This window comes from Natator depressus, chromosome 1, assembly GCF_965152275.1.
Source record: "Natator depressus isolate rNatDep1 chromosome 1, rNatDep2.hap1, whole genome shotgun sequence".
NCBI classification, from domain to species: Eukaryota; Metazoa; Chordata; order Testudines; family Cheloniidae; genus Natator; species Natator depressus.
Genome location: NC_134234.1, coordinates 228,942,020 through 228,957,728, shown reverse-complemented (window position 1 = coordinate 228,957,728; position 15,709 = coordinate 228,942,020). Strand labels below are relative to the sequence as shown.

Genomic DNA, 15,709 nt, shown 5'->3' with positions numbered 1-15,709 from the left:
CCAACTAAGTGTGAATGTACCACTGCTGGGAGCCCACAACCTGAGCTGTGCTTAAAAAAAGGGAAGCTTCCTGTGCATCAACTGTCCACATAAACAAGCCCTCTGTTGTGTGACTTAAGGAAAGTCACTCCACATTCACACCAGTGCATCTTGTTGTGACCGGAGCACAGATGAACCTATGCCCCAAGTGCAGATGTGGATCTGAACTTCCCCAAAGTCCTGGGGTTGTTTGCACTGGAGTTTTGATCCATATGTTATTTATTTCTAATACAGTAGCACATAGACACCCAAGTCAGGATCAGGGTCTACATTGTAATGAACAGTCCCTGCCTCGTACTATTCTGCATGAGTAAACCTGGGAGAATCAAGAACTAAAGCTGAACTTTCTAAACTTGGGGGCTTTAGTTTAGTTTAGGGATTTATGTGACCCTTTTCAGTTTTGCTTCGTGTCAGTTTGCACCCCTAGGAATTTAGAATCGGATTTGAACCAAAAAAAAACCAAAGTGAAACTCAGCTAAAATCACTTAATTTCACCTGGTTCAAGGTTAAACATTATGAAACAACTGCCTTTTGCGTGGCTTTCACCCAAACTCATAACTGGATGCAAGGTCACTCAAAACCTGGCACTGGTTCCCCTTAGGTTCATGAACCTTGCCAAACCTGGCCAAATTTTGGCTCTGTAACCTGGTCTGGTTTTGGCTGTTGATACAATTGCTTCCTCCATTCTATTCTAACACAACGGCTTTAAATGTAACCATATATTTGCTTTTATGTGCTCAGCCAATAAATTATACTTTTCCTAACTATTAGATTTGCTTCACTTCTCCCTCCTCCTTTCTTCTTGAAGTTCTGTGGGGATTTTCCTTGGTTTTGTGTGAGGAGTGCAGAGGCAGTAAGTGGATTAAGGAAAAGCAGCTCTTTGATGTACCAGTATAATACAAATTAGGATTTCTTATATCTTTATTCCTTTATCCTTCATTACTATACATATGTCACCTTATTTTTAAAGTCTATTAGTAAAGCAGGGAGAAAACTAAATTCTTTCCAAATCTTCTCAACATGCAATGCATTGAAAGGTATAATTTGCCAAGGAATTGGTATTGTTTACTTCCCCCAATAACAAGAGAAACTAAAAAGCTACGGAGAGGAAAGCGTTAAAGCACGGGCCCGGGCTTCAAGAGATGGGGCTTCAATTGCAGGCTCTGCCAGGACTTTCTGTATGACCTGGAGCAAGTCATTTCCTCTCTTTATTCCCATTGTACAGATGGAGAACTGAGGCCCAATCACCACCCTTTGTCTGTATAGTCTACTTAAACTGTAAAATCTTCCAGGCAGGACTCTCTCATACATGTTTTTGCAGTGCCTAACCTACCAGGAATCTGATCTTGGTTAGGACCCCTAGATGCTTGTGTAATACAAATAAATACTACTGTCAAATTGTTTAGATCTTAAATTCGGCCCGTAATTGGCTGAAAAGTATATTTTATCCTATTAATTCCTTTTTGGGTAATCTTCCACTCTGTCACCAAGATATCCAAAAACCACAAAAAACAATATTTAATACCTACACAGAAACAAAGTTGTGTGCTCCCCTTTCAGGCCCTATAGCAGTAGTTCAACACTTACCAAAGCAGAGGTAACTTCATTAAAGGTGCTGATGCACAAATGCAGACAAACATATCAAATGATAGGCCAGATCCTCAGCTGGGGTAAATCAGTGCAGTGTCTTCATGCCCCTCGCCCCCTCCATTTGTTAAATGTTTGAATACCAAACCACAGTTGAGACTAGAAATTTGAAGTCAGTGATCTGATTTCCACATACAGAACACCTGAAACATTTTACTTCAAACATTCTATTTTCCCTTTTGTTGCTAACGACAAAAACAGCCCCCCAAGCCTGGCACCCCAGGTGGTTGCCTGGGTTGACTGCCCCTAAATCTGACCCTGAGTGCAGCTTCATTGACTTCAGGAAAGCTAAACCGATTTGTACCAGGGAAAGGAATGACTCTTGTTGAATTCAAGATGCATGATCAAAACCAGGTTAAAATAATAAGTAGCTCTTACACAGCACTTTTCATACACAGATCTCAAAGCGCTTTACAATTGAGGTATCATTATCTCCATTTTACAAATGAGGAAACTGAGACACAAAAAAGTGACACGACTTGCCCAAAGTCACATGGCAAGCTAGGGAGCCAGGAACTGAACACAGGTCATCTAAGTCCCATGCTCTATTCACTAGGCAACATTGTCTCAATCACTGATTTCCAAATGGAAACGTTTTCCTCTTGAGTGGGAGTACATGTTAGAAGTGATCAGGGCAGCGAGTTTGCTGCAATAGTTGCATTGCCGGATACTTTTCTACCATGACTTCTGTGCTGCACCAGGTGTTAAGTCACACTCTATCAATACAGTTTGTGGTTTTGCTAATGAATTAATGAAAGGAGGAAATTATTTTTAGATCTTGAATAAGCGTGAGAGAGCTTTAAAACTTTGCAGAAATTTTCACCTTTTACATTAGCCAAAATCATTCTTCCATTTCTTGATCTACAATATATGTGTGAATGTCAAGCCAAGCCAGTGATGAACTCTGACTTGACTTCTTTGAAAAATGTCACGTTTCTTACAAAAGGGCACTAGGAGAATAGGAAAAATAACCACTGGACCAGATCATGCCTTCAGGAAAGTGCCACAGAGGGTGTGAACATAGCTGAGTTTCCACAAAAATGGGCCAGATTTTGTTGGGAGAAGAAGTGCTGTAATGCAGCAGCATCCATTTCCCTCCCACCCGACAGAGGCCACTTCCCTACGTTTGGAACTCAGGAAAGATGTGGAGCTGAAGAATAGTCACTCTCTGCTGCATGCTCCCTTTTGAAACGTTGTGGATTTCACAGAGTCATAGAATATCAGGGTTGGAAGGGACCTCAGGAGGTCATCTAGTCCAACCCCCTGCTCAAAGCAGGACCGATCCCCAATTTTTGCCCCGGATCCCAAATTGCCCCCTCAAGGATTGAACTCACAACCCTGGGTTTGCAGAAGATAAAGGTGCGCCTGTTATCTCTTTAAATTAACCCTATCCTTTCCCCCATCAGCCTCCTGCAGTCAAAGACAAAAGGTTTGGTGCAGACAGCTAAGGGAAAGTACACCATGGAATCCAGAGTGCACTGATGTTTGGACCTTGCTGGGTTGGAGTGTTACCGCCCCTCTCCCACTTTGTCAAGCTGTAAAACTATACCCAGCCCTTGTTGGGATGATTGCCTGGGAATGCTGCACATTGTTTTCTGGCCCTTCCTCGTGAAAGGCATGAATTGGCCCCATGCACATAATGCATGTGTGAGTGTAATTGTCTGTGTTTTCCTATTCTTTGTTGCCATGCACCTTGCACCAGTATGAAGTGGGTGTAAGATGCTCCTAAGTAAGAATGGAAGCATTTTATACAAGTATTGCACTGATGCAAATGACTACCCAGCATACCTAGAAATAGAGAATCAGGCCCAGTATACCGCATGCTATATGCAAGTCCTCTTACCCTGCTGAGGTGTGGAAGGAATTACACAAACAAACAAATAGATACAAATGATAAACCAGTTAATAAGACTAGGAAATTAAAAATGCAAGCACTATAAAATATCCATGTCTGCAGATTTTCAAATGGAGAAACACTGCTGCAGACTGCAAGTGATACTGGGTAGGACTGAAGTTCTCAGCATGTAGCTTTCCTCCATAACATAATCAAGCACATCTCAAAGGAGCAAGAGTTTAATCTTCTGATCATTAGTTTTAATGCTGGCTCTGGGTATCTTCCTCCTCTAAGTTACAGCAACTGGATACAACCAAGCTGTAGGAGCTTTAAATTAATCCTGGAATTTGCTGTTCTCTTTTAGTTATCCTTCAGACATTACATAATACTTACTTTCTGGAAGTTCCTGCATGTTAAATCTTCCCGATGCCAGGAATTCTCAGCGGAACATCAATGTACTAATAACCATGTCTCACATCATGCTTGATCCCTGTGATTAACTCAGCCAGATTTGTTGTTGGTTGCCAGAGGCAACTAATTTTGATTGATGGTTGCCATGAACTTTCCACTGGAAGGGTGGAGCTTGTGCTCTACTGTTTCCTTGGGCACTGCAAACCACAAGAGGTGCTGGCAGAAAACAGGCAAACTAGAACAGCAACTGCTTATAAAGAAATTTACTTAGACCCCCATTCCTGCAGACACTTACGTATGTCGGTAACTTTATGTATGTGAGTAATATTCACATGCCTAAGTGTTTGCAGGTTCCTGGCTATAGTATATGAAAGTTTGTATGGTATAGTTTTTAACAAGTTTGTTATAATTCTGCTTACACAGACCAAAAAAAAAAAATCAAAAAAATCACAAGACGTAAAGTTACTTCCCATGTGCAATAATAAAAAAAATCTGCTGTCTTTTCTCACTGTCCTACATTAAAGAGTGATTGTGATAAGACAAATCTCTTCTTTAAATATTTATCAGAGGAAAAGTAACATGACATGCAAGAGATTTGCATGGAACTTGTTTATCAGTTCTGGAGACATGCCTTTATCAGCCATTCTGTGACTCATAACACAATTTTCTCAGTCTAGTTCTAATATATAGTATGGTATGAAAGGCTTCCAGTACGCATTTGAAATGTTTTTCCACACGGATTTATTTTACTAGCATTTTTCTGTCTCATGCTTGTTTGTGCCTTTAAGACTTGCTTTACATTTTATAGGATTTTATTCAGCATAGATGAAAAGCATATGTATTCCCACTCCTCTCTCATTATAATGCTACTTTTTTGAAGCAAAGCATATTGTGTGTGCTAAAGAGGTGTTATTATAACAAAGTTAGTAACTGGGAGCTTTCAAAGACGTGTTGATGAATCATTGGGAAACTGAACAACAAAATTTGTCCAGCTTTACTCTGTGCTCATTCAAATCTTGGTCTCTGCCAAAAAACATGAAAACTCTTTCATTATATGAAGGACTTGTAGTACCGCCTATTATTAAGGTTGCCCAATACCGCCCATTAGAAAGCTCTATTTTCCGTTGCTTACAACTTTGCCAACCTTTAACTTTTTCTACAGTAATTTTATATGCTGGGTGTCTGCCGCAGGCTGAAAAGTTTTGGAAAATGTCAGTCCAAAAGGTTCAGCCTCTTTTAAGAACGAGGCCAGGGGGCAAATACATTAGGGTTTTTTTGGGGCAACTTCTTCTTTGAGAAGCTCTAGCACCCCTGCACTTTGGGGAAAGCTTCAAATTTGGTGTGTGTGGGGGGGGGTCACCTTTGCATCAGGAATCTGCCTTTTGCCATCCCTGTGAAAATCCACTCAAATTTGGCCAAGTTATAAATCTTCGAAAAATTGCAGATTTCACATGCTGAATAGATACTTGCCAGAACTTCACAGCTTAATTCACAGAAGATTCCATCTACACTGAAGATACTGCAGTCTAGGGCTGAGCATGACTTTCCCTTCAATTTTCTTGGCTGCTCAGATCTGGGTCCAGGCACAGGAACTGAGCGCAGGGAGCCTCTCTCTCCTGTTTTCTCAATACTCCCCCCACCACCCTGCTGATGCCCAGGCAGTGTGGAAGAGGAAGGCACCTGAAACAAATGAAGAGTGGAAAAGAGCCAAATGTGGAAGGTGGGGGGAAGAACCAGATTGGGACAAAGAGCCCAAGGAGGAAGACTGGCATGGGAGACTGATGGAGGGGGAGGAAATGGAAACTGGGACTGGAAGTTGGGGGAGACCAGGACCGCTGGGGCAAGGAGACTAGGACTGGCAGCTGGGCAGGGAAATGGGGAAAGGGACTGGGAGTCAGTGGATAAGATTAAGATTGGACAAACAGCTGACAGGGAAACTGGGACTGTAAACTTTTTTGGGGAGGGGGGAAAGGAGGTGAGGAGAGGGGAAACAGATCTGCTGAAGAACCATAGTTCCTGGCCAAATGGACTGTGAGAAGAAGCTGGGCGAAGGATGGACCTTGAGATTGGACGAGGAGTCTGGGAAGGGAGACTAGGCCTGGGATCCAGTGGTGAGGGGAATGTGGTTGCTGGGCATATAACTGGAGGCCGGAGCAGGGAGAGAGAGATCAGATGGGGAGCCAGGAGGGAGGAAACAGACTGTCTGGGTAAGGAAACTGAGACTGGGAGCAGGGGTAGGGGGAGTCAGAAAGGGGAAACTAGGACTGGCTGGGGAAGGAGACTGGGATGAGAAGCCTAAGGAGTGGAGGCTGGCATTGGCTAGGTGAGGGGAATCAGACTGGGACAAGGAGCCAGGGGTGGGGAAGAGACAGGACTGGGGCATAGACAGATTGGAAGAGACAGGGCAGAATGGGTCATGCTTGGGGAAAGTGGGCAGAAAAGTCTGTATCTACTACAGCACATTCCTCTCCAGGGCCTGAAAAGGAACCAAAGATTCCTGAGTCTCACCATTCCACCGCAGTCAGCAAATGTCTGTGAAAAGCCACTGGCAAAGCACCTCATCCCTCTGAAGTGATGGGCCACAAAAGGATTGACAGCCTACTAGTAGTATCAGTGACTTTGTTAGTTCACACGGCAGAGGTCTGTGTGGCAGATCTAAAGGTTCCAACCCTGCTGATGAAACATGTGGGTGTCAATGTGATGACACATGATGGAATTCGTTTTTTTCAGTTTACTTTTTTAAAAACTGAGGAAGTCTCATACACATACAACATGAACTATGTTAGAAGAACATTAACTTTCCAAAATCAAGCACTCAAAAGTTGGGAAATGCCAGAATTGAGGTTGCCTGTCTAACCTTAATCCCCGCCCCCTATTGGTGTAGGCACTGTGATACAGTCTTTAATTGAATGAACACAAGCTGTTTTCCACAGGACCCATTCTTGGTTGGCCTCTAAGCCCGACCATGATAAGTAATAGTTGTGGGGAATGACATACTGTGATTTCCTAAGAGATTCTTCGCATTGTTCTGTCTCATTGTATCAGATTAATAGCCATCACTTTCTTCTGCAGTCTTTTATGGCTTGTCTGCAAAGATTATTTTTCTAACAACCTTATTAACTATTGATTTCTACTATGTAACATTCCAATTTGAGACCTTCACTTCATAAATTAATAGATTTCAAGTCCAGCAGGAACATTGTAATCATTTAGTCTGACCTCCTGCATAACACAGGCCTGAGAACCTCACCTAGTAATTTCTGCATCAAGCCCATAACATTTGTTTTGAGCTACAGCATACCTTTTAGAAAGACATCCAGCCTTGATTGAAAGATGGTGAATCCTCAGATTCAGATGTTTTCTACCAGAAACACAGGACCTTACTTTCAGTGTTCACAATCACTAGCCTTCCATAAACTACCTCAAATTATCCATCTGGAATAAACAAGATTTCAATGCCTAATCCTGCAGTCCTGACTCAAGCAAAAGGAGATGAAGAGGAGTTTTTGACCAAGCAAGGAGCGTTAATGGGAGTTTTGCCTGAACTGCCCATTGGAACATTCTATATAGATATTTTCACAATGCTGCTACACTTTTCTCCATGTGTCAACTCTAGTAATTTATACCACCAGTAAGTATAGAAATGAATCATTATAACTTTCAGCTATTCACATCTTTCAAGCTAATAATGAACCTGACCAGCCTTGCTGTATGCAAATTAAGATAATAAATGTATTTATTGTGTTTTAATTGTATGATAATTTCAGACATATTAATGCTTTTTATATTCACTTTCATTTCCTTTTAGCCAATTTAATTTATTAATCAACTGTTTTGAAATGTAACCCAGCTATAGTGTATTGATTTCCATTTCACCTCATACTTCACTGAGTTTTTCACATTGTAAGTGGCAGCTAATGCCTGTAGGTTTTGTGCTGAACTGAGTCTCTGCATCTCATACCTCACTGAGTCCCTCCTTCCCATTGTTCTGAGCAGCCTGTTGACTGCTGTTTCTCAGCATACCATAAGCCTCTCTCATTTGTATTTTATTAGATAATATATCATGCTGTAGCTAAAATATTCAGAGTAGCCTTTTGCTGCATAATTTCAAAACCCAAGACATTCATCTTTGCACAGTCATAGCTCAGAGAGTTACTCTGGATAGTTGATTAGTGAGTCAAGAGGTTTATTATAAGACAAACAACATATCCAGGTAAAAACTATAAACACATAGCAAACTGGTTATGGTCATTCTTCTTTCCAGTACCAAGAGTAACACAAACTTTAAAGCTGTGTTTAATAGTCCCTTCCTGACTCTATCTCCCTGTTTGTCATTCTTCCAACCTTTGATAATAAATAAATATGAGCCCAAATCAGCCCACCATATTTGAGTACACCCAAAATCCAAACTCAGTTCTGGATTTGAAGTTTGCAAATGAGCTTGTATAATATTCTATTAGGATGTTTTGATTGTCATGGCCAGACTGCTTCCCTTCCTTCTTAATCCATGTCCTCTATGCTGTTAAACAAGAGACAAGTGGAGATAAAGTTATGAAACAAGTGTATCTGTAATACTAAAGATTCTTAAAGCAATCTGGTAAGGATTTTTTTTTAAAGTTTGGGTTTATGGTGTATAAACAGGGCCTGAAAATGCTTAATTATTTTCTTCTTAGAAATATCAGGACTTCAGCATTATCAATACTAAACTTTCAAAAATCACTGTCTTAAAAATAATGAGATTTTCAAAATAATGCATTTGGATCCTGTTTATTTGCTTTCTGGCCTTTGAGCCTTTAGGGTTTGTGTTTTCCAGCTTTTCTCAAAAAACATGAGGGCTAAAAACTTCTTTAAAAAGAAAAAAGAAAGCTGAAATTCTGGTATATTCACATGATGCCAGGGTTTAGGGTTTTAAGAAAAAATAATCAATTATCATGACATTCAGGATAAAACCATAACCCTGGGAACATCAACTCTCCCCGCCTTTTGCAGGAGAACCTACTGTCCCAGAAGTTGTAACTCCCTCCTATATTTAATGTAAGGAGTGGGATGTTGAATCATTAACATTGAGATCTTTTAATATCTACGGTAGAGTCACTGAAGTTAAACACAAACAAGACACAGAATTTCAAACAGTCTGGCTAGAATTCCTCTCCACTATCAAGTGCTCAACATTCACTCTCCTGATGTCGTCATTTCACTAGTTCTCCAGGCATTAGACATTCTTCTAGGCTAGACAAGACCTGAATTTCCAGTGCAAAAATACAAGCAGAAAATACCTTTAAAAATATGTTGGGCCTTCTTTATACATGAAGAAAAGACAAAAAGGGTGCAAACTCTTCTCCTCATCTTTAAAACTTAATTAACACAGGAAATGTCTTGTGAATGCCCGTTCAAAGTCTTTGGAGAACATGCTCCCCTTATTAATTATTCAGGTAGTCTTCAGAAGAATGTTCCAGGTCCTCAAAGGTATTTAGGTGCCTAGCTCCCATTGAAGTCAAAGGGAGTTAGGTGGCTAAATACCTTTGAAGATCTGGGCCAAGAATTTATCTGAAGACTCTCGGTGGAACTTTCAAAAGTGTCTTAGTGATTTAGGAGCAAATGGGACTTGTGCCCCTGAATCACTCAGGCACTTAAAAATATCTTACCCTCTGACATCTCCATTTATTCAGGTTGTCCCAATTTTTTCCCTGCTTACTACTTTCCTTCACCTAATTATTAGGATTTTAGTGATTTTTCATGGCTGAGGATCAGTTACATTGCCAAAAAACTGATGCATGGAATCTGTGTCCATATGTTACCAGAAAGATGCCTTGCAGACATTTCTTTAGGTTTTACAGAATCAGGCTGTCACAGAATAAAACAGAGGAATCATAATGACTAGCTCTTGTGTAGCAGTGTATAGCTTCAAGCACTTCACTTCAACCACCCTAAATTAGTCCCTACAGCATGCTTAAATTAGGAATGTCAGTAATTTACAGATCGGAAAACTGAGGAAAAGAGGTCAAGTGACTGTCCAAGGCCACAAATGCAGATCCAGGAGTGCAATTCAAATCCTGTGCTCAGACCAAATGCTCACATTAAAATTAACAAAAATGTTCTAAGTTAGGGAAAGATTTCAGTTTCAAAGTCCCAAGAGATTATTCAAAAGAACAATGTAATTTACTTTAAATTCCACAAAGATACCTTGAAATTCACAAGATGTGAATATTGTTCTCGTGTCCTTCTTATGCTATGTTGCTAAATACAAGATGATGTGCTTTAGAAGCAATTAGGGTTATGGTTAAAATATTGTGCAAGAGTAAACCAAGAAATTCTTGAATAAAGATGAATTCTTGTTAAATATGTGGGAGAAAATTATTCCTTGCATGGAAATGCCCACAGGAAGAGAGGAGTTACTCAAACACTGCGTCAGAGTCTGAAATCATGCTGTCATTGGCTGACTGCCTGAGTTCGAACACTAAACCACCCTGCAAGGTGTGGTGCAGCACAAGATCCTACTGGAAAGCCCATCTAAAACTACTCAGGCTAGGGGAGTGTCTATCACCTAGTTGTGTCCATACCACCAAGCTGACACGCCTCAACCAAGTTGTGGTTCCAGCCATGTCTTGCTCTCACAGATGGTTTTCCATGAACTTGGGGAGGTGAGGAGATAATGCTTGTTGGACTCTGCTTTCCTTCCCATACTTAGCTAGATTTGATATTTGGCAGAAGTATCATCCTTATTAACCAAGCAAAAAAGAGAAACGTATTCTCATTTATCAAAGCCTGATAAATAAGTTTTCCCCATATTTCTTCTTTCACCCTATTTCCTCATTGCCTGGTCCTGCACCTGTGCAGGAGAAATCAGTACAGAGGCTCCCCACCCTCAGGAAAAGCTTAGCTTCTCTGAAGATACCATATCAACTGAGTTCCCATGCATGACCCTCAGCCCACTAGTGAGAGACAGGCCGGAGTTTCCTCAGCTGTCCGAAGCAGCTGACCCACCTCATGGTGAGACCAATTGACAGTGCCTCTTCTCAGTGCCGTCTAGAACACTCAGCCTCAGTTCCTTCCTAACCATGGTCAGCTAATGAACTTCCTGTCAGAAATGCCTCTAATTAGGCCATTTCCAGCTCTCTGCCGCACCTGTGGAATGGCGCTTGATTTGAACAGCATTTCTTGAACCCATCATTTGTTGCTTTCCCATTTAGTATCCCCAGGCCCCAGACTAGTTCTTTGCAGCAGCGATGCCTTCATTAGTGGTTTTTTGTTTTTGTTTTGTTTTTGTTTTTTGCTGTGTGGCTGAAGTCATATTTGATTTCTCAGCCCTTTTTTGAGGCAAGGAGGGTTTTTCAGCCAAGGCAGTTAACCTGTGTTGATTATTCTGGTGCATTGAGGATTACTGGCCTAATTTCTCTTTGACATTGATGTTCCTTCAGCATACATCTGTAGCCTCACTGCTTGGCCAATAGAGCTGCTTTGCTGGCACTTTGTGCATCCACAGTCTTCCTCATTAATGAAGTATAAATTTTCCCATTCCAATTATTAGCATCTGGGCCTTCTCCTGGAACAGAGATTGTTTTTGTATTCTCAGGTTCAATCTTATGAAGCTGCTGCCCATACCATTTCCTTATTGGTGATGCATGGTCTGGGAAGACTGCCATCTTCTTTATACTTTGGCAATAGGCATTCATCCTGTGCACTCTGGGGATACCATCATGATTCCCAATGGCGCATTTCAACTATTAGGGTAAAAATCTTATTAAGTGATGCCTTGTGATGGGAGTATTTGTACTGGAAATCTCCCTCAAATCTCCTGGAAGCTAGGCATTCAATCAATAACCTGAGAGGTATTTGTATTTGTTCTTTATATATTGTTAGATTGTAAGCTCCTCAGTACAGGCAGAACCGTCCCTTGGGTAGGGCGAATCGAAGCGACCACTCGGGGCCCCATGCTTTGGGGGCCCCCGCACTTCAATAAAATTGGGACTGTCCCAATATTTAGCCTTTTATCTTGCGTCCCGACCGATGTGTGATTGGGACTCCATTTGTCCCGATATTCAGGTGAGGAGGTGGGCAGGGAGATGGGGCAGGAGGCAGGTGGGTGGGCGAGTGAGGTGACAAGGCAAATGGGGAGGCAAGCGGCAGGTGGGTGGGTGGATGGTGAGGAGGAGCGTGGGGTTTGGGTGGACAGGGGGGCACGCTGGATGGACGGTGAGGAGACTAGCGAGGAGGCAAGCGGCGGGCAGGCGAGTGAGGAGGCGCGTGGCGGGTGGGCAGGCGGGAGGGGGGTGTGGAGGCAGGTGGGTGGGCAGATGGCAAGGAGGAGAGTGGCAGATGGGGGGCGCACCGGGTGGACGGAGAGGAGACTAGTGGGGAGGCGAGTGGCGGGCAGGTGGGTGAGGAGGCAAGTGGCAGGAGGGCAGATGGGAGGGGGTGAGGAGGAAGGCGGGCAGATGGGATGGGCGCGCCGGGTGGGCGGCGAGGAGACTAGTGGGGAGGTGAGCGGCGGGCAGGTGGGTGAGGAGGTGAGTGGCAGGCGGGAGCGGGGTGTGGAGGCTGGTGGGCGGGCAGATGAGGTGGGCGCATCGGGCGGACGACGAGGAGACTAGCGGGGAGGCTGATTTGTCCCAGGCCCCACACCCGCCTAGGGATGGCCTTGGGTACAGGAGTTAATTCTCTCCCTAAGTCTGGACAATACTTAGCACAACAATAGCCTAATTCTGATTGGAGTTACTGAGGCATTACTGTAATATATTCGGTAAGTAGATCTAGCCACATTAATGTATTTATTAAATTTATTTTTGATTTGTGAATTGTAAATTCCCCCAAAAGATGACATTTCAGAGGCAACAAAGCTATTAATGAATTGGGGTTGAATTTGGCAAACAGTTTTGGCTGAAAAAAATGAAAAAAAAAATAGGAAACTTGAAATGTTTTGTTTCAACATTTTCAAAAAAAAACATTTTGATTTTTCCTTTTGAAATGACACTTGTTTCAAAAATTTTAAATATTTAAGCATTAAAAAAACCCCAAAATAAAACGTTTTGTTTCAGGTCAAATGAAACATTTTATCTGAACCAGAATGAATTTTTTTTTCAGGTTTTTCCTTCACTGAGAATACCAACAAATTTCTGTTTCTGATTGACCTGAAACATCCCCCCGCCCCCTCCGAATTCAGTCACCAAACCAAACCAAATTTGTGCCCAGCTCTAAGTGTAATATGACCATTGTTTAATGTTCAGAGAGCTTCCCCTTTCTTAGCTCCCTCCATGTCTGAGTCTTTTTATGTGTCACCTTCTCAAATTATAGTTACCAGTTTTCGGCATCCCATTCTCCTTGTGAATGTAGTGGCACTGCACGTTGATTATGTGACCATCCTACTATCTATACTACTATTGTGTGGCTTTACCAACTTGGCTGATCGTGGCAGGGCCTCCAAATTCTTACTGGGATTTCTGGCAGATTTCATATCTTCTAAGGAATAAAATATTGCTTGTTACTACACTAGGATGTGTCTAACAACTGCATTAACCCCACAGACTGAACAGAAATGTAACATCTAAGTTGATGGTATCTCTTTAAGGAAATCAACCAAAGAACAAATATGTTTTACGTAATTCCCCAGTAGATTATAGTTACATCCATCTTGGATTGCCTCACTGCCCTGTCTCCAGCTGACAGGAAATCTCCTTTTATTTAAAGGTGCGGGATACAGAGAACAGTTACAACCTCTCTGTTACTTTTACTTAGCTACACCCATCACAAAATGTAATTTAGTCTGCTTACTCCCCTCTGTGCTATTTTGCTGTTATTTTGTTAATAAATGTAATTCTGGAGTTACATACTGTACGCTCACTCATTCTTACTGCCTCACAAAAACCATTGCTAATTTAAAGGCCACAAAACAGCCCCCAACCTCAGGCAGCATGTGGCCCCAAATGTATTATAAGTTGCAGGAAACTCATAACAGATCCCATTTCATTTATCAATGTAAATTCCACAGCTAGTAACAGTTATGGATATAATGGTGTGTGAGGAAAATACTAGGCATTTGTTCGGAGGCCTGTTTAGTTTGCTGGAATCTACTAAGGAGTTTAATTTTTCATACCCTTCATTAAAAGGGACCACAGGGAGGAGAAGGCATGAGTAAGCAGTGCCTTAAATATATTACAGATGTGTGGAGTTTGCTTTGGGAACCATAGTCAGAAATCATTTGGCCATAGCTGTCTGACTCTCACATTAGTTTCCAGTGTAGTATTCCTTACATGAAGCAATTCCTCTAAGTTACATGCAGATAGGGTCATGAAGGGTGCACGTACATGGCAGATATGAAGGATGCATGCTTATAAGAGCAGGCCTTTTAAGAATCAGTGGAAAATGCATATTTTCTCAGAAGAACTTGGAAAACTAATGCTGATCTGGGGAACGTGTGTGTGTGTGAGAGAGAGAGAATAGAAATCAGGAACATGTAAACTTGTACATTAACTCAGCAGTGAAGTTGTACTTGCAGTAAGTGCACTACAGTAGCAATTAGCCCAAAACATATGTGGTCACCCCGCTCCGTCCCTGAAGCGGTTAAAGGCAGCCCTAGAGAGGGCTGCAGAAGAGAATGGGATTAAGAACAGCTGAGGGAAGCTGACTACGTAGCTGACCACAGCTGTGGCCAGCTCAATCAGGGCCCTGCTGGTCCTTATAAGAGGGCTGTGGGCCAGAAGCTGGGAGAGTCTCACTCTAGCCCTGGAGTGGGAAGGGCTAGCTGCCTAGGAGCAAGGTACCTGAGCTTGAGCAGTGCTGGGGAAGGGCAAAGGGAGCTCCAGTCTGGTAAACCTGCAGGCCTTGGTAAAGGCCCAGAATGGTACTGAGGCTCCAGAGGGGCAGCCTGGGAATAGGCAGAGGCAGCTGGTCCTAACTCATGCCAATGATGAGTGGCCATTACAGACTGCATTCTGCCCCAGTCAGTGGAGGTTAGATGATGACTGGCAGTAGCCACTGAGGCAAGGTGGGGTTGGGGGTTCTCCTGGGAGGGGAGACCCAGAGTATAGGGATACTGCTGTGGCAGAACCCCAGGGTAAAGGGCACTGGGGTCTGGAAGGGACATGGGGGGGCCAGTGGCAGGCAAGACACCGGCCTGCAGAGGGCGCTCAGAAGACTAGAAAGAGCTAATTCCCAGTTGACCAGCAGGAGGTACCATGCTGGTGAGTTGTTGCCCTGCTACAACCTCTCAGCTCATTTTCTTTATTTGCCTCCCATGTAATAAAATATATTAACATATGTTTTGACTCCAAAGTCATATTGTAGAATCCTACTGTCACCTAAGAACCCCTCAGTGCCAACTGGCAAGGGGGTTACAGGAATCTCCTGATTCTAGTATGTACATTCTGGCTCACCAAGGAATACCATGTGAGGTCTTAAATGAAAGCCAGGGCCACACTGGTCATTACATATAGTTCACAATGGTATTACAGATACTCTGTAAGGAGTTATGAGTGTATACTAAATATGTGTTAAGGCCTGTAACAAGGCAGGGTTAATAAACAGGTTTTCTAGCAGGGAAGAAATGTTTGTGTACCCCTCTCCTTGTTGAGAAGCATTGTAAGCTAACACAACAGATACCCATTTACATAGAAAGTCCAATAGAGGTGTGAAGTCCACAGGAAAGACCACAGGGGAAAAAACAAGCGGTGGGTGGTTATACTGACTCTGAACAGACAATGAATTTTAGGGAATATAAGTACAAGACTAAGAGAACATGCCCTTATCCTCCAATGAGGAAGTAAACGGGCAGTAGTGCGATGA

General features: G+C 42.5%; 1 protein-coding gene across 8 annotated transcripts in view; it reads right to left on the bottom strand.

Annotated features, from left to right (window-relative positions):
* LMNTD1 (lamin tail domain containing 1) overlaps window positions 1–15,709 on the bottom strand; it is a 295,666-nt gene that overhangs the window by 255,602 nt on the left and 24,355 nt on the right. Inside the window, exon 1 of one of the 8 annotated variants that reach the window (XM_074937322.1) lies at window positions 3,914–4,105. The exons of the other annotated variants lie outside the window; for them this stretch is intronic. The gene's annotated coding sequence lies outside the window, so the exon portion shown is untranslated. Of the gene's footprint in view, window positions 1–3,913; window positions 4,106–15,709 lie in introns of those variants that run through there. 8 annotated transcript variants of the gene reach the window in all.